This window comes from Triturus cristatus, chromosome 6 (genome assembly GCF_964204655.1).
Source record: "Triturus cristatus chromosome 6, aTriCri1.1, whole genome shotgun sequence".
In the NCBI taxonomy this organism is placed as follows: Eukaryota; Metazoa; Chordata; class Amphibia; order Caudata; family Salamandridae; genus Triturus; species Triturus cristatus.
Window position 1 is genome coordinate 891,692,596 of NC_140589.1, and position 26,515 is coordinate 891,719,110.

Below are 26,515 nucleotides of genomic sequence, written 5' to 3' on the forward strand. Positions count from 1 at the left end.
TTGTAATAAACAACTCCAGCTCGCCCGGGATTGAGATCACGAGGGGCACCTTACACGGGTGCCCGCTGTCACTGCTGTTGTGTGCCCTGGCGGTCGAGCCCCTAGCGGCCCGACTCAGGTAGCTACATCGTGAGTGGGCCCTGGATTACCCTACTAGACATGTATTAATTTTGCTATATGCAGACAACATCAAGCTATACGTGCGAGAACCCCAGACCAGCCTTAATCCGATTCTGCGAGAGTTTATAGCGTTTGGTGAGCTATCAGGGATTAAAATAAACTGGGCGAAATCTCAAATGTTTCCGCTCACCAATGCCGAGCGCCCTTATCCCTTGGACTACCCCATAGGATGCTGCCCCCAGGAAGTTGCATATCTCAGAATAACAATAACCAGAGATTTAAAATCCTCACCTGGAATGTAAACGGTCTGGGTGCAAAGATCAAGAGGGGACTTGTCATGGCCTTAGTTAAGCGGCAGGCACCGGACATAGTACTGTTGCAGGAAACACATCTGCAGGGGACACGGTGTGGTTTCTTGGCTAGAGGGGCGTACTAGCGCATGCAGGGTTTACGTCAGGTTCCAGAGGGGTGGCCATCCTAGTGCGGAAATCCCCCCCTTTCATAGTGACAGACACATGGTCAGATCCTTAAGGTACATATGTTGGAGTGACGGGGACGTGGAGGCGCCAGAAGATGACGGTGGTGTCGGTCTATGCACCCCCTAGGCTACAGGCAAGAACACTTGCATGGGTGACGGATATTATCCTGAACACGCCGGACTCACAGCATGTAGTGAGGGGGGATTTTAATGACGTAACACACCCCACAATGGACAGGTCACGGGAGCGACTGCCCCCCCCCCCTGAGGTGTTCCCCTCTAGCACACTTTACTGACACGGTAGGGCTGACGGATGCCTGGAGATGGCTTCACCCAGAGGCTAGGGAGTACTCCTATTTTTCAGGGGCACTCAAGGTGCACTCCAGACTGGATTACGTCTTTCTACCCCGCCATGTGCTGGAGGTGACGAGCCGAGCAGACTTTTTAGCACGAGGCATCTCGGACCACTCACCATTGCTGGTGACACTGGGGATGGGACTAGGGGCAAAGGCCGGGAAGTGGAGATTGGCGGCTTGGGACCTACAAAAAAAAAAAAAAAAAAAAACAATAACCAGAGATGGTACGGAACGCGTGTGTGCCAATTACGGATGGGCAATAGAACACATCACGGAATCCGTGGAGAGATGAATAGCGCTACCCTTATCCATGGCGGGAAGAATCTCCCTTATGAAGATGGGGATCCTACCCAAGCTATTGTACTTATTCATTAATATCCCTCTCTCACTGGGGCCCTCCTTTTTTAAAACCCAGATGATACTCCTTGAATGGGGTGGATGGCAACCCAGACTGAAGTGGGAAACGCTGATGCTGCCTTTACACAAGGGGGCTTTGAGGCCCCTGACTTTGAACTATATTATTTGAGTGCACAGGCGCATTATGCGAACTACAGGTTCAAGCCCCCCTTTATGCCACACTTGGCAATAGAACAATATTATATGCAACCAACCCCACCATCCGGATTTATAGCAACACAAACACAGACGCGCAAAGTGTACTCCTCCACTGTGAAGTGCACAGTCACTGCATGGCAGAAAATTGCGAAACAACTAAATATAGGAATGCTGTACTCTCTACTGCTCTCAGCAATCCGGCACCCTGCTCTAGAGGTTACACGAGAGGTGCAATGTCCACAACTTCTCAAAAGGATTAATATAGCCACATGGGGCGGTCTTTACAAAGGCGGCACGCTTCTTACGAAAGAACAGTTCTTTGCTAATAGGGAACTTGAGCCGATGGAACTATTCATGTATGTCAGGCTAAGACAGAGTGCGAGGGCTGCAATCCCTGTCTACCCTGATGAACCCCCTACGATGGGTCCTTTACACAGCCTCCTCCAAAACGCGAACTCCGCCCATGTAGTATCCCAGATATACCATGCTACACAGAAAGAAACTAGTTTACACGCGGGGACCGCTAGAGAGCACTGGGAGCAAGAAATAGAAGTACCCCTAGATGCAAAGAAATGGCAATATTCAAAAACAGACGGGCAAGATATCGGCCAATAGTCGGCTTAGAATTATTCATTATAAATATCTTCAAAGACTCTGTTACACCCTTGCAAAGCTATTTAAGTTTACATTACAGGACAGTGATGCCTGCGATAGATGTGGAGAAGCAAAAAGCAGACTTCCTGCATTTGGCATGGAAGTGCGTAGAGATCAGACTTTACTGGAGGACAGTCTTAGAGGTGCTAGGGCTCATGATCATGATAACAATCACACAGACTTCTATAGTTTCACTTCTGGGCTACACGGTAGACATACCCCCAGCATATCGAAGATTCGCGGCACTGAGCCTCTTATTGGCTAAGCGGAGAGTGGCATGCAGATGGGGTAGAGGGAGGGCGCTTAAATTTAAGGACTGGATCAGGGATCTCCTTCTATGGGAAGAACAGACATTAATATATTCAGAACTGCTGCCTACAGCTTGGAGGCCAAGATATATTTGGGACCCGCTACGCACATACCTACTTACACACCCAGAGGCGGTTGGCGACACCGAGGGACCCCTTACCTCCAGCGACTAGATCAGACGGACCCAGGGATACCAAACTAGAAACAAACACCCTCATAATACACATAAACTTTCGACCCCCTCCCCCCACAAAAAAAAGCTAACATCACCAAAGCGCGCACTCTCCGAGACTTGAGGATAGAGGGTGATAGGTGCAGACACCCCTGGACTACATCACTATTGCAGCGCGAGATGACTGTGCCCCGCCACTACACATACACAGGAAAGAATTTTCTGAGCAGTGAACTCACCAACATAGTAGGAATAGGCAGATGTTTATTTAAGTATGCCAATGTTCATGAAACTCTTTGAAATGTGAATATACTGCATTTATGATGTATGCTGTAATGAAATAATGTCAATAAAAAAACTAATAAAAAAAAAGTAAGGTAAGAAACGTAATTGCTTTTTCCAAACCAAGGTTTATAAACAAAAATAGGCCAATTATTGGTTGATAGGGCTGTACAGTCAGTATCCGTTTTCTGTATATTTTTTAAGAAGAAAGAAAAAAGCAAAGTCTAAAGTGAATTGCTGAAGAGTCTTGTCAAACTTCTTCCTAATTCATTTGGGCATGATTAGTAAAATAACACATTTGTATCTGTTTCTAGCCTGTAAATTGCTGCCCTTGTCCTGATTTTCCAGTTTATTTGCTGGCTTTAATACTCTGGGCAGAAAATTATGGTTACCAGTTGCAAAATTCGGGAATTCTTTATACTTCAGTCTTCATTATTTTGGTACATTTTGAGCTATCTTGGGGATTGTTACTGTCTTATCTTTGTTTTTTGCTTTTTACTGTAATTTGGAAATCATATCTTTACAAAAAATGAGAGGAAGAACAAAATCACCACGTACATTTGTGGTAACTTTAAAAAGTAGGTGAAATGAACCAGAGATTTCCCGAATTGAGCATCTTAAATTATTAATGTTAAACATTTTTCAGGTGCTAATTGTCAGTCATGGATTTTTCTAGTTACACAACAAAGGTGTGACCCTATTGGTTGAAGACCATGTTGGGTAAAGTTCTGAACTTTTATCTCTCACTGTGGTCCACTGTACTAAGTATTTGTGGTGGTTCAGCTCTGAAAAGCTCAAAACTTGTTCACTTGAAAATAAATCCATCAATGTACTCCCCACATCTGTTATGATGATAGAATCTGTATATTGAGAGTGTGGCAGCCTCTCTCTTTGCTATTTTGTAAGGCAACAAGCAGCTTGTATGCGTCTTACTCTGATGTACAGCCATTCACTAGAGAGGCACACATAATTTTTAAATATTACTTATTTGGTATTTGGCTTGGGAGGGGCACTTGTATTTCCTGTATTTTCAGTATGTTCTGTTAGCTGGGATACATTTATGTAATATTGAAAAAAATGATATTGCTTTCAGTAAAAAAAAAAAAAGTAGAAGTTGTGATATACATTTTTAAAGAATACACTAAAAATAGTGCTTAGAAGTCACTAGCTGTCAAAAGGTTGCATGAGGTCACGGGCCGACTGTAATGGGCAGCAGGCCAGCTACAGGACCCGGTTTTTGCGGGCATCAGCTGCAGAACCCATTTTTGATGCCCAGGACTGGAAGGGGCACCCCAGACAAGGATTTGACTCACAGATAGCAGAGTCCAGTAGCCCCAAAAGGATTGTAGGAAGTCTTTTGTGTCCCTGAGACTTCAGAAAACAGGAGGCGAGGTAGCAAGCCCTTGAAGTCACTCTGGGTTCAAGTGAGATGAGTCCAGTCCTTTTCCTTAGCAGTGCAGAGATCAGCAGGCAGTAGGGCAACTCAGGAAAGCAGATAAGCAGTTCCTCAAAACAGTCAGCCAAGGCAAAGTGGCAATCCTTACAGCACAGAAATATTTACTCCAGCAGGGTTATTCCCAGGTTCAGTAGTGTACCGATTTGGTAGAGTCAGGGCCCCAGCACCTATATCTGTGAGAAAGTACCCTCTTTCTTGCATGGTATGCCCCACTTTTTGCTGAATTGCTGATGTTCTTTGACTGAGTGTGCCCTGGGCTCCTGCTAATCAGGTACCCAGGGCCTATGTTCCTTCCCTAAAATTGCATTGAAGCCTTAACCCAATTGGCATCTCTGGCCACATGTCAGCACCTGGTAAATAGTACCACAGATACCTAGGGCACTGTGACCAGAGAAGGCCTCTAAGAGCTGCAGCACTTATTGTGCCACCCTTAGAGGTCCTGTGCCCTGACACACACACACTGCGTGTCTTGGTGCAGAACAAAGTGAAGAGTCGAGCCTCTGGCCTGCCTCATACGCAGTGACTCTCGAATCCGGGGGTGGTCCTGGGATTCTCACCATGTGAACAAAATCGCCCTGTATGCGGACAATGACCTGCTCTTCTTGGCAGACCCAGAATGCTCCGGTCCCCGCTACCTGGAGGTGTTCCGGGCCTTCGAGAATGTTTTGGGCCTGCGACTTAACCCGGCTAAGACTACCCTGATCCCCCTCCATCCTTCAAGGGTTTGCTTCGACTGGCAGTCGAATATCCCCATCAGGAGACAGTCATTCAAGTACCTTGGGATTTGGGCGGCCGTGCTCCCGGAGCTGGAATGGGTGCTAAATATTATCCCCCTGGTCACAAAAGCCAAAAATGACCTTAAGCACTTACAAACCCTACCACTTAACCCCCTTGGAAGAGGGGCCCTTTATAAAATGATGATCCTTCCCCGCTTCCTACACATCATTCAGAATACCACATTTCACTTCCCGGGAAGTTACTTCCGAGAATTTGATGGGGTGATCACAAGGTTTCTGTGGGGGGTTGGGAGGCCGCACATCACCCTGGCCCGTTGCAGGATCCCGCCCTTTGATGGAGGCATGGGTGTGACGAATCTCGACCTCTACTACCTGGCTACCAGACTCCTCGTCATCCATGACTGGTTCACTGGGGGTGGTCTGACCCGGCCTATCGGACTGAACTTAATTCCTCTTAGTGGAAACCCATGCATACCCAACTTACATCTATGTCTCATCAGTACAGTTAGAATACATACATTAGGTTCTGTTGTCGAATTAAAGTAGTTGCCAATGATCCATTATAGTCCAACAGGTTAATTTGTAAAGACAAAAACCAAAGTAAATGATGGACGGAGTGTTGAACATTGCAAGCACTCACCCCCAGTCAACTGATCTGGGTTTAATCCATCACCGTTCTTTAGCCCACTCTGCCACCCCAGTTCAGACATGGCCATATGCAAATCAGTCTGACCCTGTGCCTCATGGGAACAGTCCAGCCCGAACTGCCAAGCCATGTCTTCCCTGGACCGGAAACAAGCTTCCTAGGACCGGTTTCTGGCATTTCAGCCGTCTTCAGCCAGGCTTGCTTGAATCCAGTGGCAAAGTGAGCAAGGGACTCACGTCTGAGCATACCCTGCCAACATATGGCGAACAAAGCAAAAACCAAAGGAAATGATGGACGGAGTGTTGAACATTGAAAGCACTCACACCCAGTCAACTGATCTGGGTTTAATCCATCACCGTTCTTTAGCCCACTCTGCCACCCCAGTACAGACATGGCCATATGCAAATCAGTCTGACCCTGTGCCTCATGGGAACAGTCCAGCCCGAACTGCCAAGCCATGTCTTCCCTGGACCAGAAACAAGCTTCCTAGGACCGGTTTCTGGCATTTCAGCCGTCTTCAGCCAGGCTTGCTTGAATCCAGTGGCAAAGTGAGCAAGGGACTCACGTCTGAGCATACCCTGCCAACTTATGGTACAGTTGATATTGGTACAGATCTCATACATATTCATTTTGTAAATGCCAAATGTCTTCTTGTCGTGCAGTGCCCATTTGCACATGCCACAGTGGCCACATTTATAGAAACCTCAAGTATGATGTGTAAGCCAGTGGCCCTGCCGTGTAGATGTGGGGTAACTCGGGCCAAGGACAGAACTAATGGTCCTGCCCTTTGCGAAAGGTGAAATCAGGTCAGCGCGAGACATAGCCTTCTAGTGTCTTGTCAGCACCCAGAATATGCCAATGTCTTTGCATACTTTTACGTAGTACGTTGGATAGGCCAGTATAATCAGTAACCATCCTAACGCTTGTCTCTGGGGTTGATTACGATGCGACTGGGAGGCTCCGACAGTGAGTCTGACCCTTTCGAGCTGCAGCATAACGGGCTCCTCAGTTTACTTTCTGACCACCGCATTACGATGCTGGCGGTCGGAAAGTAAACCGGCTGGTCATTCCAGCTGACTGACCGATGGGTTCAAGGAGCCCATCGGCCAGTTGGAAGCCGGCCAGTCATCTCAAGGGCGGGCCTTTCCGCCCTTGAGATTACGATGTACGGTTTACGGCATGGTTTCCATGCTGGCCTGGCGTACCTGTCGGACATGGAAATCATGTTGGAAAGCTTGTTTGGGGGCCACCAGCAGGGCCCCCTTGGGGGCGCGGCCTTCGGTTGGTTGCAAAGGGGGCACCTATGGTGCCCCCTGTTGATCCCTGCACCCTTTGTCAGGCACCTTGAGGGACCTGCCACGGGATGCAGGTATGAGCCACACCTCCCATTTCTCTATGGTAGCATGCATTACGGCCGGTTTACGGCATGCATGCTCCCATAAGGAAATGTAGGCATGCGACCAAACAGTGTTCGGTTACCTCCTAATGAAGCGGCCATTCTGCAGGGGTGGATGGCCTGTTAAGTGGTGTAAGAGACAAATGCTCTATTAGTAATGGTAGATCAAAGGAGGGTAACTCTGCAAGCCATTCTTGAAGGCTGGGGGAGACTGAGACATTAACGTCTATTACAATGCTTCCAACCGACTACCACTGCTACAAGTATGAACATCACACAAGCCTCATAGCCGGCCCCGGCTCTATTTGCACACTCCCTTGGGGAAACTAGAATTAGATCATCTATATCAGCACCTGGAGAGGTGGGGGAGTTAAAAAGTCACTCAGCCACAAAATGACTCCCTAATTGAGGTCATATTTTTTTTTTTTTTTTTTTTTTTTTTGAAACCGTTTATTGCAATCTCAAATATATACAAGTATGGGCCTACAACCTTCCGGCCGGCCGCTAAAGTGACAGAAGCACATGACATACATACTAATAAGGCACTTGGCTTTGCATAGACGATAAAGCAGGAGGTATCAACAACGTGGGCCACATAACTCTGAACCCACAATACGGTTTCGTTTTCTACAACACAACAACATAAAACCACACCCGCAAGGCAACCCACGATCAAAAAATGACGACATGTGCTCCTCAAGTGGGGAACCCCAACCATCTAAAGAAATCCAGAGGGGGGGAGGGAAACTGATCCAGGACTGGGAGAACAATGTGCCCGGGGCTGAGGGAGGTGGTCAACTGTGGGGATGGAGCTGGTGACGCGGGAGGCAACAACGGCGGCTCGCAAATACCCCCGCGGTAAGCGTTCCAGGGGCCCCATATCTTCACCCATGCCCCAGGCTTACCCCGCGCCACATACACCACCTTTTCTCGGAACATGCACCAATCCATATGTTCTTTCCAAGCCGACACCGCCGGGGGCCTCTGAGATCCCCACAGCTGAGCAATGTCACGTTTAGCTATCATATATCCCAGAGTCACCCATCGCGTCTGCGGAACCGAGTAATCAGTCGGTTCCCTCACATTCAGCAGGCATCTCCTCGCTTCAGGCAACAGCGCAACATGTGTAACCGCTCGCAGGACCTCATGCACACCACGCCAGAATCGCTCCACCCTCGGACATTCCCACAGAATGTGTAAAAAAGTCGCCAAAGCACCACACCCACGCTTACACAATCCATCCTCGGCATAGCCCATACGCTGAAGCCTTGGCCCCGTCATATACACCCGGTGGAGTATCTTAAGCTGGACGAAGCGAAGGCGAGCCGGGATGGCCACCTCCTTCGGAGAGGCCACCGCGGAAATCCAGTCCTCGTCGTCCAACTCCAGCCCATCGGCAACCCAAGCCTCGCGGAGGCCAGTCAGTAAGCCCGAGCGGTCATTTATCAATTTCTTATAAATGAGGGAGATCGTGCTGTCCGGAACGTGGCCATCTAGCACTCTATCCTCCAGGGGGGAGGACTCCGGGATGGAGGCCACGTCTGGGAAGACGGAACCCAGTGCGTGACGGACCTGCAGGTATCGAAAGTATTCACTGCCCTGCAGCTGAAACTCCGCCTGCAGCGTCTCGAATGTCTTGAATCCTCCCCTCGTCCAGAGATCTCCCACTGTACTGATGCCTATCATGTCCCACCTCTCGAAGCCCTTCGAGGTCCACAAAGAGCCAAGCCTCTCCGACGCATACAACGGTGACGCCCGGGTCAAACGGTCCTTCCATCCCATAGCTGCATTAGCCGCGTGCCATACTCGCACCATGACACGCGTGGGTCCCGTCAGGCGGGAATCGGGCACGCTAGTGTAGAGCGCTCGATTGTAGTCGCCACCGGGCAGGAGCATTTTGTCCATTTCAAATGCCGGGTTTAGGGCGGGCCCATAGAAGCCGTGATTAATTGCAGCTAACTGGGAGGCCCAGTAATACCGCTTAATATCCGGGAGGGCAATCCCTCCGTCGTACCACGGGAGCGTCAATTTTGCAAGGGCTATACGCGGCCTCCCGTCCCAAAACAGACGGCGCTGTAAGCTTTCCACCTCACGGAAGTAGCGCGCCGGGACCAAGTCCATAGTGTTCTGGAGAGCGTACAAAAAGCGCGGCAATGACATCATCTTGAACAATGCCGCCCGGCCGAGCGGCGAAAGCGGCAAGCGCCGCCAGCGCGCGACGTCCTCCTTCAAGCGCTGGAGGGGGGGAAGCAAGTTTCGCTCGTAGCGGGCCACCGGGTCCAGCGTGATATAGACCCCCAGGTATCGAAATCCCTGCGAGGCAATCTGGATCGGACAGCCCAGAGGGAGGACAGGAGCCTCCCCGGAAAGCACATAGACACAGGATTTAGCCCAGTTGATGACAAGGCCAGAATTTCGGCCAAAGGAGCGCAGAACATCGACCAGGACAATCAGTGATTTGCGCGGGGAGGCTAGGTACAAAAGGATATCGTCAGCGTAGAGGGACACGCGGTCCTCATACTCGGGGGTCCAACGGAGACCTCGGATAGAAGGGTGCCACCGCAGCCACTCCGCCAGGGGTTCCAGGGCCAATGCAAAAAGGAGCGGCGACAGGGGACAACCCTGTCGTGTGCCCCGTCCCAGCACGAATGGGGCCGAGACTCGACCATTCACCACCACCTGTGCCAATGGGTCCGAGTACAACAATTTGACCCAACTGATGAATCCTGGGCCAAATCCGAATTTCGCCAACATCGCCCAGATGTAGGGCCACTCGAGCGTGTCAAACGCCATGGTGGCGTCCAGGGATGCCAAGATGGCCGGCTCCCGCACGAACGGAACACGCGCGAGCACCCCGTGCAAGCGCCGCAGATTAAGGGCCGTATTGCGATGGGGAATGAAGCTGGACTGGTCCTGGTGGACCAAATCGCCCACCACGCCGACCAGCCGGTTAGCGAGCACCTTGGCGAGGATTTTAGGCTCCGCGTTTAAAAGCGAGATAGGCCGGTAGGATGTAACCCGGTCCCGCGGTCTGCCCTCCTTGTGGAGAACCACGATGGTAGCCAGACGCTGGTCCGGCGGGAGGGAGCCCCGCGAGTGAGCCGCAAGGAACATAGCGCGGAGGTGGGGTGCCAGTACGTCCGGTCGCAATTTATACAGCTCGATAGGAATGCCGTTCGGGCCCATGGCCTTGCCAGAAGCGATCGAGCGGATGGCGAGGGTAATTTCGTCCGAGGTGGGGGCGGCATCCATCAATTCCCTGTCCTCCATTGAGAGGGAGGGCAGCGCGATGTCATGCAGCAGGGCATGGGAATCCTCCTCCGGGCAGGGAGAAACCGGGGAATATACCTCGCGGAAATAATCCGCGAAGCAGGAGACAATGCCTTCCGGCTCAGTGACACGTACACCATCCATTCTTTCAATCAGCGGGACCACACGACTAGCTCTCTCCTTCTTATCCAACCACGCAATCAACTTACCAGCCTTATCACCCACATCATACAATCGCCCCTGTTGCTCTCTGCTGAGGCCCCTGGCCGCCTCCGTGACGAGGGACCTATAGGCCGCCTGCTTAAGGTGTAAAACGTGCAGCGCAGCGTCAGTCACCCCACTCCCCAGACCACCCTCCAGTTCAGTGATTTCGGCCTCCACTCGGGTCACCTCCTCCTGTGCGCGCCTCCGGGCATGGGAAATAAGGGAGAGGGCCTCCCCTCTAAGCACAGTCTTGAAAGCCTCCCACAGGGAAATGGCAGACGGGACAGACCCCACATTCTCCTCAAAGTACCGTTGCAAGGATTTAATCAAATCAGCACGAATAGTGGGATCGCGCAGGTACCAGGCATTGATTGGAGCTACCCTGCCCTCCCCCCTCGGGAAGACATCAAAGTGCAACAGGAGTGGGGAATGATCTGAAATACCCCGCGCCAGGTGGCGCACCTCCCCCACTCTCCCGGCATAGGCCGCAGGAACAAGGACATAATCAAGCCGCGAAAGGCTACCATGGGCCCCCGAATGGAAGGTGTACTGCAGCTGAGTGGGATGCTTTAGACGCCAGCAGTCCACCAATCCCAGCGTGTCCAAAAGGCCAGACAGCCACGCTTGTGCCCGGGGGAGGTCCCTAGGGGGATAACGATCCAGAGTCCCAGAAGCCACCGCATTGAGGTCCCCCCCAACCACCAGAAGCCCCCCCGGAAGGTCAAGCAGGAGGCGTCCCAGGTCCGTAAAGGTGGTGGACTGTAACCCCGGTGGGACGTACACTGAGACAAAGACGACTACCCTGCCCTCCATTCTCCCCACCAAGACAGTGTAGCGTCCCCTCTCATCATGGCGCACCTCGTCTATTTCTAGCGGGAGCGAGGTCTTGACCATAATGCCCACCCCTCGCGAGCCCGATGTGAAGCCCGAGTGGGCCACCAAACGATAACCACGTCTATTCATGGCACAATAGGAGTTACCAATGAGGTGTGTCTCCTGCAAAAAGACCACATCAGGTGAAATCCGTTTCAGATATTGCAGGACCACACCCCGCTTAATCCTATCACCCAGTCCGTTAACGTTCCAGGACAGCAAAGTCAGGTCCCTACCCCCCATCACGTACAGAAGCCATCATTAGTCCCCCCGAGAGCATCTCAAAAAAACCAATACAATAAAGGGTTTGCCTTGCGGTAGAAACGAACCCCAACCCACCCATCCCAACAGAACTCCCCCCACCCTGCACCCCTGCATGAGCCCAAACAGCCCCCCCAAAGTGCAGTGTGCCTGTCGCCCCATGGAAAGAAAACTAACTAGTCCCCCAGAGGAGGAGGGAGATCCCCCAAGAGACTCCACACGACCTCCGCAGGAGGGGAACTTACCCTAACAGTCAATGGTGACAATAACACAGTCCAGAGCAAGGCCTACCATTAGTCCCTCAGTCCTGATCCGGCGGGCCCTCCCCACCAACCGCTCCCCCCCCACCTCCCCGGCCCCGATCTCCGGGCAGAGTGTCCAGCCAGTCCCCGGCCGCCTCGGGACGATCAAAAAAGTGCGTGCGGCCATCCACCTCCACCCTCAGCTTAGCCGGAAAAAGCATTGCATATTTGATATTCAGGTCCCGTAGGCGACGTTTGACACCGAGAAAACTCAGTCGCTGCTTTTGGACCGCCGGAGTAAAGTCAGGATAGAAATTGATATCCATATTGTCAAGTCTGACCGGCCCTTGTAGCCTGGAGGTCTGCAGGATAGCGTCCCTGTCCCGAAAATTGAAAATCCGGGCGATGAGAGGCCTCGGAGGGGCTCCGACCTTAGGCCTACCCCCGGGGACCCTGTGGGCACGTTCCACTGCAAAAAATTTACTCAGCCCCCGAGGCTGGAGATGGGTGAGGACCAATTCCTCCACGAACAGATCCGCTGCCTCTGCCTCGCGTCCCTCCGGCACCCCTATAATGCGGACATTATTCCTCCGGGCCCGACCCTCAGAATCCTCCAGTCGACGATGCATCATGGCGCTCGCCTGGCCAAGCCTGCGCACCTCCTGTTGGAGGGCCGCCACGTCGGATGTGAGGCCCGAAGTAGAGTGGGCCAAAGAATCGACCCGATCATTTGTTTTGGAGAGATCGGCTCTCACGAGGCCCACGTCCACGAGGACCGAGTCGATCTTCTGCGCCAGAGTGTCAAAGCGCTGGTCCACCGAGGCCTTCATCTCGGCGATGGCGCCCATGACATCTCGGAGGGTCAGGTCCGTGGGCAGAGCAGGAGCGTCAGTCGGGCCCGTAGGGGATCTACGCAGCGCCTCTGGAGATCCCTTCTGGAGGGTGTAGCGGTCCATATTGTTGGATTGATGGGCCGCGTCACGACGGGTCGACTTCACCTTAGCCCGGTCGCCATCTTGTTTTGTGGCCATGGTCGCGGTCCCAAATCGAGCCAAGCTCCTCAAGAAGGGGGTAGACAATCCCGTTCAAGGGCTCCGGGGGGGGGCGACCACCGCTCCACAGGACGGACCGCAGCCGGCGGGCCGGCAGGGCACCCCAACCAGGCCACACCACTGCACACCGCCTCGCGACCCTACCTCGCCTGGCAGCAAGGAGGGCGCAAAAGCGAAAGTGAAAGTGCGGGGTGCGCGAGTCGCCCAGCCTTGCCCGCCGCTGTTATTCACTTTGTCGCCGGATCGCCCCACAACTCCAGTACGGGGGGCCGTCATGGAGAAGGCCGCAAACCTTAATCGGTGCTCCCGCCGGTGTCCGAGGTCCGAATTGAAAACGGAAAACGGGCGTCACCTCAGCTCGAGTTCAGAAACACAGTCCCCTCATCTAGGACAGGATTCGGTCAGGATTTATGCAGGAGGTCGCGGAGGTCCTCGGGAGCCTCGCACCTACGCGGCCATCTTGGGTGCGCGCTAGGCTCCTCCTCCCGAGGTCATATTTTAGGGTCCAGTCCACAAAGGAAACATATAAAGAGATAAACCCATTGCAAGAACGGTTGGAATTTAGGCAACAGAGTAACACTATCATGGAGGTGTTGGGTGAAGGAATGCAGAGTATGGGAAGAATTGAAGAGGACATGGCAAGAGTGCCTGGGGTAGTAGAGTTCAAAAATCAGCGAGCGAGTGCTTAGAGATTTTGGCCAGGAAGATAGGGCTAAAGGCCACATGGAAAAAGATGGTGTGCCTGGCCTGCAGCAACACAGAACAGTGTTGAGGTAACGTACACTAGGCTAATGGAAGGGGTAAAGTTATAATTGCCATTTCAGAAAAAACAGAAGGGGATTCAGGGTGCCTGTGAAGTTTTGGGAGGAAAAATAGACAAGCTAATGCATAGGACAAAAACCTTGGAGGACTCGGTGGAGGAGCTAAGGGACAAGGTTGAGGTTAACAGCGAGGTATTCGGACACTGAAATCTAGAGATAGGGATTTCCGAGAGAAACTGGAAACTCTGAAAAACAATACTAGGCACAATAATTTAAGGTTGCTGAATATTCCATAGGGAATGGAAGGCGATAATGTGAGGGAGTTTGTGATTAACCTAATTAAAAAGTCTATTCCATCTTTAGGATGGGAGTTTGTGATTAACCTAATTAAAAAGTCTATTTCATCTTTAGATTTCAGTATAGATCTCACCTCCAATACACAGCGAAAAGTGCTTTGACACATCGTTGGGGTAGTAAGCGCTATATAAATGCAATTACAATACAATACAATACAATACAGCGAGTGCATCGAGACCCGTTTAGAAGAAACCCAAACAGGAAGAGTACAAGGAAAATCTTGGAAAACTTCAAGACATACTCCCTTAAACAGCAGATTCTTTCAGTGGCCATAAAAGTGGGTAAGTTCATTGTAGGTGACCTCTCCTTTAGTGTTTGATCAGACATCTCAAGAGCTACTCAGAACCAACAGTGGGAGATGGGGACGTGCATTAAAGATTTGGGGACCTAGGAGCGACTTCTCAGCTCAGATTTCCAGCTACCCTCAAAGTTATGTGGAACAATAGTATGTATAAATTGAGAAAGCCCGAGAAGGTCGAGAGTCTACTTAAGTGAAGGTTGTGATGTGTGGAGGCAAAGGGCCAGTAGAGTGAAATAATTCTCCTTCAATAATAATAAATATGGCTACTTCTCCAGGACTGATTTTTTTCTGGTGAATGTTAAAATCACTAATAAAGTGAAGGAGGTGGTTCATCTACCTGAGCATTATCAGATCAGTCTGCTGTCATCCTTGAGATGTCCCTGAGTGAGGTTTCAGACCCCTCTAGATGGCCTCCAGATAGGAGGTTGCTGCATGATCAGAAGGTGGCAGACCAAAGGAGAGCATACACAGAGTGGTTATTTCAGATAGATGAGGAATCTGCTCCCCCACATATAGTTTGTGCTTCATTTAAGGCATTTATGCGGTGTGGAAGAACAAAAAGGCGAGGAATAAACTTTGAGATCTTGATGGGAGAATTATTAGACTTCAGTTGGTGGCAAGGGAGTTTCAGGGTAGGGCAGAGGATTCATCCAATGTAAGTAGCAGGTTGAGAAATGCTAGGGAAAATTTAGGAGATTATACGGAAGATGTCTGGTGCAAGAGATGGGAAGCAAGCACGTTCAGGGCCGAACTGGCCGTAGCGGGCACCAGGCAATCCCCCAGTGCGCCGCACGGGTGGGAGCCGGTCTTGGGCCCCTGTGGGCCGTTTTGGTTACAGGGCCGTTTTTGCTGCAAAATCGGCCCTGTAACAAACTCGGACGAAAACTGCCCCTGGCAAAGAGCTCGTGGGGGGGGGGGTAAGGGGGCGGCGGACAAACACTTTGCCAGGGCCGGTTGTGGTTCCCAGTCCGGCCCCGAGCACGTTGACTCACTTGGAGTATGGGAAAGAGTGTGAAAAGCTCCTTCCTTGGAAAACAAAGGTGGGCAATTCTATAAACCTGATTAGGGGGGTGGAGGATAAGAAGACTAGGAAATGTTGCACTGATGAGAGAGACATAGAATGCGCCTTTGTCACCTTTTATCAAAAATTGTACACTGAGGAGGCAAAGGTGTCAGAAGATCAGATGAAAGATTGGTTAAGTGAGTCCCCACTCCTGAAGCTTGAGACTGAATTTAAACGTGCCCTAAATCAAGAGATAAGACAAGACGAGGTGAAGGCAGTATTGAGGGAAATGAAAAAAGGGTTAGGCAGCAGGCCCTGACGGCCTCCCAAATGAGTTGTATCTAGCCCTGGAGGACAAGATACTCCTGGCTTTTGCCAGACTGGTGAAGGACATCTGTGATTATAACATTTATACACACATGCTAGCAAAGAAATTGTATTAAGTGATTGGAGTTTTGGTGCATGATGACCAAAAGGGCTTCATCAGGGAGTGGCAGCTACATTAGTTGGCACGTTGGTTGGTGGGAGCAGTGGATATGGCGACAGTTTGGAAGCTACCATTACCTGTCTTAACGTTTGATGCTGTTAAGGTATTTGATATGGTGAGCTGGCCACATTTAAACACAGTGTTCAGGCATACTGACTTGGGTTGAGATATTTTGTAGAGCAATTCAGTTCATTTACAGAGAGCCAGTGGTGAGAATTGCTTTAAATGGAAGGCTGACTAGACAGGTCAAAAACAGGAGAGGTATTTGCCAGGGATGCCAGTTGTCGCCCCTTATCATTCAACTTGTACATACATAAACTAGCAAGAAGGATGAATTAGTGCCCATTCAATGCACCTTTTGCATGCAATAGTTGGGAAATTATGGTTCACTTTATGTGGAGGTTTATAATACATTATACAACAGATAATGAAATCATTTTGTGAAGTTTCAGGCTATCTGTTGAACACATCAATTAATTAAATCATGGCTTGGAACTTTTCATAAAGTACAACAGAGGGACCCTGAGTAAATAGATAAGCAAGGAAGGGCTCAGGGAAAGTAACAATTGAAAAACAAAACTTCCTACACTATATCACTTAAGTATAAGGCAATATGTCCATATAATGAAATGATACCCACAGCAAACGGTATATAAAACTGTATTATTTCATTTATTAATTATTTTTATCATTTTTTTATATATAAATCATTTTTTTTGAACAATTTTTGTGTTATAGTATATACATAGTGTGGTTTACATCAAACTGTAGAAGCACAATTTGTAATTAATTGTACAACCATTGTGCAAATAGCAAAACATCAATACCACATATAGACACACAATAAAAGACAATAAATCCACAACAATCAACAGTTAAAAATCATTGGTTGTAAATTATGACCATAGGACCAACGCCTACGCGCGTTTCGGAGCTCAAATAGGATCTAAACTGGCTCCTTCTTCAGGGCGTGTAACTGTGGTCTTTCAGAAGAGAAAAAAGGCTTCAAGAACTAGTTTGATGTCCAGTACTCCTATATATCAGTTAAACAGAAATCTTTTTTACAGCCGTAGATCTGTGGGTACAAAAAATCACAATGAGTGATTGGGAATTTATTTAACTACCTTTACCTTAATTAAAGGCTAAAATGGAGCAAGAGTCATAGAAAAAGACAAGAATACCGACCACAATTTATATCCGTGTTAATGCAAGCACCCAAGGGTAGAGGTAAATGTGTGTAATAGTCCCAAATCTCCAAAACTAAGATAAAATGAAACTGAAGGATAAATAGACGGAACATGTTTAGAGAAAAAAAAAAAAAAAAAAAAAAAAAAAAAAAAAACTTTAGTATTGATTGATAATCTCAACATACTTGCCAATGGCAGGTTCTTATATATAAGGGAACCAATACAGATGATCCTAAATCTTTAGCTAAGAAATTGTACCCTATAGAGGGAAAAAAACAATGACTAGAATTAATGATGATGGCATAATGGGCTCCCAGAACCATGCTAATTAGAGTTAGCCACGAGAGTACAAGGCGTGGAAGAGTTCATTATAAGCTGGGGGTTCTTTTACAATCGAATGCTATACCTTCAGAGAGGAATATAGTGATATTTGTTTAATTATCCTCATAGTGCGGGATTTACACTTCCAGTAAGATGCTAATATTATTTCTCGCAGTAAGCCGGTCAGAGATGTTCCGTAACTTATCAACTTCCTTAAAAGCTACACAGAGTTCGATTTCAGTAAAGATAATAGGGGAGCGCGTCCTAAACGATGGTATAGATGAATGCACGGTTTAATTAAGGGCAGACAGCTGGATTACCTGTTGTTTTTCTTGGTGTAGTATTAACAGACGACTGAAAATCTCAGGTGTAGTTCTGGTCGGTCATATAATGATCCAGGCACGAAACCGTCAGCCTAAAATACATTTATAATGGGGTTGTCTGAAATGCCGGCATGAGAGTGAAACTGACATTGCTATAGGAATAAACAAGAAATAAAAATGATAAAAGGAGCCTCTTACCGGGCAATGGGGCCGAAGCTAGTCAGGAATAGACCCGTACTTGTTTAAAGTCTGGATTTCACATTTGGTGGTTCGTCCATAGAGTGACGAAGGGTCGCTAAGCGTATCAGTTTTAAAGTAAGATTGCGGATGCCCAAGTAGTACTTCTGTAAGAGAATGAACTGGCGTTTAGAAATAATTACTTAACTAAACCTGCAATGGTTAGTTTTAGTATTATACACGGACGTAGGGATAGAGAAACCGGAGCTACATGTAATTCTTACCGTTACGTTCGGCTAAGGTTCAGGAAGGATGCCATAGCTTGCGCTCTTCGTCAGTAGCAAGTGAAACCTGGCGTTTCCCTTATAAGGAAAGCCAGGGAGTGGTGATTACGACGTGGACACTGAGAAGGGACTACAGATTAGACTGGGACGCGGCCCAACAGTGCATCCTCCATTAAAGGTGCAGAGCTGCAGATAGTCTATATCGGCAGACATCTTGAAAGTGTATTAAAAATCAATATCAGAGTAGAGCAGAACCCAAGCACGATATATCATCCTTTATAGGGAGTAATCGCAGCCAGGTATAGAATGCAACGATTATCATTGTCCATGAAAGACACTTAGTAATTACTATGGTGCGTGTAAGGGATATATATATCTCAAGACAGAGTATGGCTCTTTGATGATATATAGACCCTATATGTATGTGTAAAAAGCGCACGTGGTGAGTAACACGGGTGTGGATAAAGAAGTCGGGATATAATACGGACCGGCATCATCCAGATGTATTAGAGATAAACCTCTCTAGGTGAAGAATTATAATTTCTAATAATGCCTATACCAAAACTGGTTTCAGCGTGGTAAATATAGTACCCTCAATGTAAACTAGATGGGACCAACAATATTCTTATAATGTTGTATATATCCTTTAGAGGATTTTGTACGTATCCGGCGGGCGTGTATCCAATCCGCTTACCTACTGTGTCTAATGGAGTCTACCTCAAGGCTAAGGGGAAGGGATAAAATCAATGTATAGTGTGCTGGTTAGATCCACGGAATCCTCAGAGAGTAGTGCCAAAGAAGGGGGCAATTTATATAATAGCATTTTCCCAGGGCAGATATTCATTAAGGCCTTTTTCTTGTGTCTTAAGGACATATATCCAAAATACTTCTCTTTTGCGTCTGATGGCATCCACATTGGTATTGTTGGAGGGATGTATGTGTTCCAATATGAGCCACCTTAGTTCAGAGATGTTATGGTTTTTCTCTGTCCAATGGGCCACCAAAGGTGCTCCTGCGCGTTTATTGAGAATAGCTGACTTGTGTTCGCTGAAGCGTACACGGAACTCTCTACTTGTTTCCCCAACGTATCCTTTTTCGCATGGACAGAGGATAAGATACACTACATTTCGAGTGCGACAATTGGTCATTTCTTTGAACCTATATTGCTGTTTGTCCCAGATCAGTTCATCCATCACCATGGCAAATGGGCATGCGTGGCAACTCCCACATTTGTGGGTACCACTAATAGGCTTATTTCCAGTGATGGATTTCTGTACAAATGAGTTGGTAGTGGATATTTTGGATTTGACCAAAGAGTTCTTTAAGTTTTTGTTACGTCTGAATGCAAAGATCGGCATCAGGAGGTTCTTTTTGGTGCAGTCCGTGTTTAGAATATGCCATTCTTTATTGATGGCTTGTCGGATTTTATGATCAATGTTGGAATGAGTCGTAATGCAAACCAATTTCTCATCGGTTTTAGGTTCTTTAGGTTGCAGCAATATGGTTCTGTCGTGATATTTAGCTCTTTTGTAAGCATCTTTGATTAGTCTATGGGGATACCCTCTGCTATGTTGAGATTATCAATCAATACTAAAGTTTTTTTTTTTTTTTTTTTTTTTTTTTCTCTAAACATGTTCCGTCTATTTATCCTTCAGTTTCATTTTATCTTAGTTTTGGAGATTTGGGACTATTACACACATTTACCTCTACCCTTGGGTGCTTGCATTAACACGGATATAAATTGTGGTCGGTATTCTTGTCTTTTTCTATGACTCTTGCTCCATTTTAGCCTTTAATTAAGGTAAAGGTAGTTAAATAAATTCCCAATCACTCATTGTGATTTTTTGTACCCACAGATCTACGGCTGTAAAAAAGATTTCTGTTTAACTGATATATAGGAGTACTGGACATCAAACTAGTTCTTGAAGCCTTTTTTCTCTTCTGAAAGACCACAGTTACACGCCCTGAAGAAGGAGCCAGTTTAGATCCTATTTGAGCTCCGAAACGCGCGTAGGCGTTGGTCCTATGGTCATAATTTACAACCAATGATTTTTAACTGTTGATTGTTGTGGATTTATTGTCTTTTATTGTGTGTCTATATGTGGTATTGATGTTTTGCTATTTGCACAATGGTTGTACAATTAATTACAAATTGTGCTTCTACAGTTTGATGTAAACCACACTATGTATATACTATAACACAAAAATTGTTCAAAAAAAATGATTTATATATAAAAAAATGATAAAAATAATTAATAAATGAAATAATACAGTTTTATATACCGTTTGCTGTGGGTATCATTTCATTATATGGACATATTGCCTTATACTTAAGTGATATAGTGTAGGAAGTTTTGTTTTTCAATTGGAACTTTTCATGCATTAGCCCGCTACTAAAAAGTGAGATAAGATACCTTGGTGTACGGGTGGTGCAAGAGCTGGATCAGATGGTGCAAATTAATTTTAATAAAGCTTTGATGGAAATAAAAAGATTTTTAAGAAAATGGAGGAATCTCCTTATGACAATATTTATTATTATTATTATTATTATGGAGGTTTATAAAGCGCATGGTTACGCACACCGGCGTGTCCCCGCGCTGAGAAGGCAAGAGAGGCGCCAGTGTAGGGAATCAGATCAGTGCAGAGCGGAAAAGATACGTTTTTAATTTTTTTCGGAATGTAGTCTCTGAGGGTTCGAGGCGCAGCTCCATGGGGAGCAAATTCCAATTCTTGGCCGCAAGAAATCTAAAAGATCTCCCTCCCATCCGAGCTTTCCGGATTGAGGGGACAACTACAAGTCCCGTGTCTGAAGAACGAAGCCTCCTCTTCGGTCTATAGAGGGAGATGAGATTAGAGAGAGGTAAGGGCGCTCTGCTCATTATAATGCGATGACACATGCAGAGTGCCTTGAAGACAATCCTCTCCCTGACCGGCAGCCAATGAAGGGACTTCAAGGCAGCTTTAGAAGATGATCTTCTAGGAAGCCTTAGTACCAGACGGGCTGTGGCATTTTGGAGTACTTGAAGACGGTTTAGGCTCCTTTCTGTGGCACCCAAGTACAGAAGATTGGAATAATCAAGTCTGGAGGTGACCAGAGCATGAACAAGGGTCTGTCTGGCATTGACTGGAAGTAGGTCAAGGGTCTTCCTCAAGCTCTTAAGCATGCTAAAACACACTCCGACCACTCGGTTAATCTGGGCAGTAAATGAGAGATCGATATCAAACAATACTCCCAGATTCTTTGCCTGCTGACAAGGTACTGGAGTGGGTCCAAGGCATGCTGGTCACCAGACCGATGACCACACATTCGGTGCACCTCCCACCACGAGCACTTCAGTTTTAGATCCATTTAGTTTCAGGCAGTTGTTGGACATCCAGGAAGCAAGCTCCTGCATGCAAGCACTGAAACTGGATAAAGCAACATCCGGTGCTCGTGACAGCGAGATGACCAGCTGTGTGTCATCGGCGTAAGACACTAGTTGAAGACCGTGACTTTCTACTATAGAGGCAACAGGGGAGACATATAGGTTAAATAGAGTAGGGCTAAGGGCCGAGCCCTGGGGAACACCTTGATCAAGAGTGACCCTACGAGAATAGTGTTCTCCTTGTCTGACCTGAAAACCCCTGTCCGTGAGGAAGGATTGAATCCACCTAAGTGCTAGGCCCGTAACTCCTCCTTTATTGAGACACTGTAGCAGGGTGAAATGTGCTACAGTGTCAAAGGCTGCACTAAGGTCCAGTAAAATAAGGGCCATCGTGTGCCCCTCATCGACCCCTCTCCTAATGGTCTCAGTGGCCAGGAGTAGTGCAGACTCCGTTGAGTGGCGAGCACGAAAGCCAAACTGACTGATGTGAAGCAGATTGGCTTTCTCCACAAAGGCCATGAGTTGAAGGTTGGCCATCTTTTCTGCCACTTTGGCCATATAGGGGATGAGAGAGATGGGTCGAAGATTATCCAGCCTATCCCAGCTGATGTTGGGTTTTTTTTGGAGCGGGAGTACTATAGCCTGTTTCCAGTTTAAAGGTACAGTGCCGGAGCTAAAGGAGAAGTCCACAACATTTCTAATATAGGGTTCGAGAATCTCAATGCTCTCAGCCAAGAGCTTAGGGGATGCAGGATCTCGTGGTGACCCAGACTTGATCGAGCGACATATCCGTTGGAGCTCGTCCGAGGGCGGGACAGTGAAACTAGTCAGACAGTTAGTACCCACATTGGCTAGAGGGCTCTCAACAAATGCTGTTCCCTTTTCCTTCCCTCCTGAGAAGGTGGAATAAATGGTAGCCACTTTTTCAGAAAAAAAGTCGCAATGCGGTTGCAGAATTCCTCAGATACCAGGGACGGGTCAACCGAGGCGCCACAGAAGGCGATTTCTTTATAGATTTTGAACAATTCCTTGGAAGAATTATTGGCTTCTTCTATCCTACTTGAGAAATATTCAGTTTTAGCATGCCTAATCTGAGTATGATATTCTCTTCGTCTGGCTGTATAGCTTTGTTTATCTTGATCGAGATAGGCCCTTCTCCACAGCCTTTCAAGTCGTTTGCACTCTGTTTTCGCTGAGTGTAATTCTTTGTTATACCAAGGGGCAGATTTCTGTATCCTACTATGCGGAGTTTTATGGTAGAGGGGAGCAGTCTCATCTAAAGCCATACTGATACGAGCTTCTAATCTTTCAGCTGCAGATGTAACATCCTCACCTCCTGGTTTGCCTCCCTTTGTAAGGGCAATATCAAACTTCCCTTTAGAGAAGGCAGTCCATTTTCTGCTCATATATTTGGAGTTGTTGATCTTAAGAATATTATCATGCGGGATAGTTATAGTAAAAGGCACAAGAAAATGATCAGACCAATAAACAGATCCAACATAGTAAACATGTCAATACTACCCAAATTAACTTTCTTCTTTAACGTGATACCTTTATTATTTAAACTCAAGTGGTTCAATAAGATGCAAGGGGTAGTAAGTAGTTTTATCAGTGCCTCTGGAGTGGTCAAAATCGCATGGAAAACTCCATAGGAGAAGAGAGGTCTAGCAGCTCCTGATTTCCAACTCTATTGCTTGGCCTTCCAGTTGAAGAATATTAGAATCTTGCTACAGCGTCCAGACCAATCACAGATAGGTTTAATGTTTCTAGCAATGTTACAGAATTTACACCAAAGAAATATGTATTTTCACTACACGTTTGGAGACATCAAATCTTTCAAGAAGGTGAAGTTGAAAACTTTGGGGGCAGTGATTAGACTTTGGGCGCAAATTAGAAGGCTGCTGGAAATACCATAATACAGCGAATTTGCACCTATTTGGAACTCTCAAGGAACCCCGGATTGTCTGCAGAATTGTTTAGCAATGCCTTTGAGGCATGTTGGAACAGACAGATGGGGGCAATTTATCCAGGAAGGAAGATTGATACCTTGGGAAGCTCTGGCGCTGATAACAGGGGACAAGCTATGTATGTTAAAAAATGATCAGTTGCTTAGTTGGACATGCGCTATGGGATAGGGTGGCCGGGGGTGGAGGGGGAGAATTTTTGGAGTACCAGCTAAAAGATAGGTCTTCCAAAAAGAAAGAGGTGGCAAAAATGGTATTGGCCGATATTGGAGTCTGCAGATGGAGACTTCACTTTGCCAGAGGAGATCTGGAGAAGGGACCTGCCGACGCTGAAGTTAACACATAACTGACAAGTATCAATGCGCACTCTGTATGAAACTGTGAAATATGTGTCTTTAAAGAAATATCACTTGCTTACATTACACAGAGTGTACTCGACCTCGAAAAGGCTGTCATTGTTGGATTACCGGGTAGTGAAGAGGTGCCATAAATGCAGGCTTGAGAAGTCAGATGATGTACATGTGTTCATGCATTGTCCCGGTATCCAGCTCTTCTGGCAGGAAGTGGGTGATGCCCTATCCGAGATAATGGATGAAGAAATTAAGGTAAGTCTCATGCTGGTGATTTTTGTTATCTCGGAGGAAAGTGGGTCTATTATTAAACTGTCCAAGAAACAGCAATTACTTTTGCGTGATCTGATTTTGCTGGTGAGAATGGAGTTGTGTATGAAATGGGTCTCAGTGCGCCTCCCCCCAGAGTTTATAGAGCGGGCATAATCAGTGGTGCGGGTTACTGGGTTGGATCGGGAATGTCTACTAGTTGGAAGGATGCGGATGTGGCTGCCTTTTGACCAGTGGTGGGAGAGGCGGAGGCCTTTAAGGGCATATAAGGGACAGGGGATTTCCGATGATTAAGACTAGAGGACCAACTCACTAGGGCCATTAAGACTACATGGTACAATATGAGGACAAAAATAAAATGTTAGGGCCCGATTCACAGAACTAAGTTAAGACAAAGGACAGCACAGGTAGCGCCGGGAAGCAGGATACGCTGACGGCCCTGCGCTTTGGGGATCTCTTGGTATCCTCATTTTGAATGAACTTGCTCAATTTTTTAAAGCATTCTCGATTCTGATGCATTGTTGTGCTAATGTGTTTTAAACGTCTGGGGGCATAATGAAATTGTTTTACCCACTTGCCGCATGCCGATCACCTCTCCCCGGTCCACCGCAGCTATAGTGTGCTGATTGAGTGGAGGGAGAACGGGTAGACGGCTACGGTTTCTCGCGAATTACTCACTTCCAGCTGCACATTTCACGCCGCCATTTTTAGACGCGCTCCAGTCTTCTTCACTGACTCGCCCACCGCAGCTACAAAATCAGCTGATGGGGCCGACGCGCAGCGGACGCGCACAGTGGGGTGCCAAAGGCAAGTCCATCTGCGCCCGGCCGTGCCCGGCCGGGACCAGGGGCCAGTACCCTTGTCCCTTCGCTGGTCTATAATGCAGAAATGCTTCGGACCCTTGCCATGAGCAAGCACACCTTTGAGGGAAATGCTTACGCGACGCTGCGGGCTGAAAACTTACTGAGGTCATGCCCAGGGCCTCTCATTCGATGTCTCAGGAAAATGTCAGGGCCCTAGAGCACGGGGTCTAAAGGTAGCGGTTTTAAATACACGTTCTTTACAAAAGCACCATCTTGAGGTCTTCTCTCTGTTACAAGATGGTGATATAGACATTTTGGCACTGACGGAAACGTGGTTAGGGGACAGCTCAGCCCCAGACCTCATTTCAGCACTCCCAACAGATTTTGATGCCATCTGGCAAAATAGACTAGGGGACACTAGAGGAGGGGGGGTGGCGTTTCTTTTTAAAAAGCCTAATGGTCACTAAAATAACAGCAGAAAATTGCTATAATGCAGATATCTTGGGGGTAAAAATCTCCTTCAAATCATCCTGCATTGCACTTATGGTAGTCTTATCAGCCTCCGAGGACCACCCCTAGCTTTAATGAGCTTTTTCTGGAACTTATTACTGATTTATGTTCCAGATATAAGCGTCTTCTAGTAGTGGGGGATTTTAACTACCATTGGGATAAGACACAGAGAGAGTCAGCAGCGGGTCTATTTGAGACCGTCATGCTCTCAATGGACCTTCAGCAATTGGTCAACAGTCCTACCCATGTAAAGGGCCATATGCTTGATCTTATCTGGTCCTCACAGCCTTGGGCAGGGATTACAGATATTAGCCCCTGTGCCTGGTCCGATCACTCGCTGCTCAGATGCTGGGTCCCGAGCGATAGCCAACTATCACAGCCACCACCTCTATGGAGAAAGGTCAGAATCTGGAAAAATATTGAGGCAGATCACTTAACAGCGACCCTACATTCCATTCCGCCCCCTAGAACAGAAATAAGCAATCTGGACCAGGATAGTGAAGCCTTACTGACCCATCTACAGCAAGCTATAGATATAGTGGCACCAGAATGGAAAGAAAAAGTCAGAGATAAAGGAAAGGGGGCCCCATGGTTCAGTGAACGGCTAAGGGAGAAAAAACAACATCTCCGCCAAGCTGAAAAGCGGTGGCGAAAATGCTATACGCCTGCAGAGCTAAATGCCTATAAGACCCTTCTTTCCGTCTACAAATCAGACATCTTGGCAAGGAAAGCGGAGTATTACGAGGGAAGGATTGCTCTGGCAGAGAACAAACAGAAAGAGACTTTCGCTATTCTTAAAGAACTAAGTCAGAAAACAGAGAAGAAATCCGCAATCGCATCTTTGGACTGTGTTGCCTTTCAGGATTTCTTCCTTCAGAAAGTTAAGGATATCATCTCGGAAATTGCTAGAACACCCACCGTTCCTAGCTCCCTCCATCAGATCTACCCATCTCCCTGCTCTAGCAGTCAGCTGTCTAATTTCCCCAAGA